Genomic DNA, 2349 nt, shown 5'->3' with positions numbered 1-2349 from the left:
CGTTGGTAAGGCCAGAACAATGCGAAATAAATGCAAGGCAAATCACAAGAAAACAAATATATGAATTAATGTAGACTTACCTTGCATCATTCGCTAATTTCTTAAAAATGCAAGGTAGGTCTACATTAATTCATATATTTGTTTTCTTGTGATTTGCCTTGCATTTATTTTGCATTGTTCTGGCCTTACCCACGATCCTTTATACAAATATATTCTACAGAATGCTTCATAGTAATTATTCAACACACACACACACACACACACACACACACACACACACACACACACACGCACACATATTTATTCATATGTACGTGTGTGTGCATGTATAAATATATATATATACTAGCAAACGCCTCCCCACTGCCCATTGGACGGTGTAAGTTCGTGATAAGACTGGAGTCTAAAATAGTGTAATTCCACTTCTGTCTATGCTTAAAATTGAGGATTATTTGATGTTATCGAGACGTTAACTCAAAAATACACGGTAGTACAATGCATACACGGTAGTACAATGCATACACGGTAGTACAATGAGCTGGTATTCAAAAAGGAACATGTTTTATTTGCAGATATGGGCATGAAAATCTGAAAATATGGAAAATTATCGTTTCGAATGCCGTTTAATTGACTGGATGGCTGAAGAATTGGTGCAAAAAGCATACACAAAATTTCTATGGGCATGAAGGCAATCTGTAAGAAACATGTTTAATTGCAATATGAAATTACCTGAGGCATCTGGGATGCTGTGCATTGAAATGAAAAATGGTTGACTTTAACAACGGGCATTTGTATGTATGTGCGTATGTAAGTATGTATGTATGTATGTATGTGTACCCATATGAAGGCACTTGGCTTAGTGGTTAGGGGTATTCGGCTCACGATCGTGAGTTCGTGAGTTCGATTCCCTGTGAGTTCGATTCCTTGAGCAAGACGCTATTTCACCTAGCTCTAGTCCACTCAGCTGGCAGAAAATAAGTTGTACCTGTAATTCAAACAGCTAGCCTTATCACATTCTGTGTGACGCTGAAAGTCCCTGAAAACCGCGTTACGGATGCACGTGTCTGTCGAGTGCTCAGTCACTTGCACTTTAATTCCACGAGCAGGCTGTTCCGTTCATCGGATCAACTGGGATCTTCGTCGACGTAACCGATGGACTGCCAGTTGTGTACACATACACACACAGACATAATAGTCACTGCTTAGTAGGTTCAAGGAAAGTGCATAGTTCAACAATTCGGCTCCTACTGATGTTTTATAGGCCTCACAAAAGTTTTTCTTTAGCACTATTAACATAGAGACCCTTGGGAGCATCCTCTTGAAGTTGGCTTGATCTGAAAAGATAGTAAAGATCATTCGATTCTTTTCTTTAACGGAAATCGTTAAGGCCAGCTTTTGTCTTAAAAGGAGAAAGCAAGTTGACTTACATGCTCCCACTTATTTTGCCATATATATTTGCTAATGTGTTGAAGAAAGAATTTACTGATAATAAAACACTGACATTTATATGAAATACTGCACGACAGGAAACTGTTTAAAATCCCTTGGTTTCTGTGATCTTCAAAGAATTTCGTCTATCTGTACTGGTGACAAGTGATCTAGTTACTCACTTTGAGTTTGACTTGCAGATATTGATTAACTACTTGATTGACTACTTCTCGGTAATATGTGAGATGTTTGGATTAACAATTGACGTCAAAAACACGGTCCTTATGTATCAACCAGTGCCTACAAGAGCACATCATCTTCTTACCATCTTTGTTAAAGAGAATTCAGTTTGCATACACGGTACTGCAATGTCTCGACTCAATATTCTGGATGAAAAACAATCAGTTGCAGGGTTTGAAAAGTCAGCAAGTTTATTTAACAAGTATAGAGACCATCATAATTAAACAAATGTAGTATAGTGTTCTTTGAGGGACTGTCAATTACCCGGACAGATAATGTATAGGAAGTCGAATCAGGGAAAGCATTTGTAATGTAAGTCAAGGAAAAGACGTGCCTGGATGCACGTGTTCGAGCACAGTTCATTCTCGAATGATTCCGATTGCTCAAAAGGCTTAATGCAATTAATGATCTGATGCAGATTGGCTGTTCGTAGGTGATTTGCAGAATGATAGCCAATAAGCGCTATTGAAATCGGATTTTCCCTCAAGATTTTGATTAAAAAAGGGGAAATCTCATTTTGAAACTAACGATTATGTTATGAAATTTAACTGATGCACTCACTGTGACGCCTTTTACCTATGTGTAAAATTTTAGCGCCATCGGCTGAAAAATACGGCCGTTATAATCTTTTACACACATACACTCACAAACAGACAGAACGGGAATATATATATATATATA

At 37.8% G+C, this 2349-nt stretch overlaps 1 long non-coding RNA gene across 1 annotated transcript in view; it reads right to left on the bottom strand.

Annotated features, from left to right (window-relative positions):
• The window catches only part of LOC128248662 (uncharacterized), a 70184-nt gene that overhangs the window by 860 nt on the left and 66975 nt on the right, over positions 1–2349 (bottom strand). The gene's annotated exons all lie outside the window — the stretch shown is intronic.

The sequence above is a fragment of the Octopus bimaculoides genome, chromosome 9 (assembly GCF_001194135.2).
Source record: "Octopus bimaculoides isolate UCB-OBI-ISO-001 chromosome 9, ASM119413v2, whole genome shotgun sequence".
NCBI classification, from domain to species: Eukaryota; Metazoa; Mollusca; class Cephalopoda; order Octopoda; family Octopodidae; genus Octopus; species Octopus bimaculoides.
Note: the sequence above shows the minus strand (reverse complement) of the source record. Positions and strands in the feature narration are given on the sequence as shown.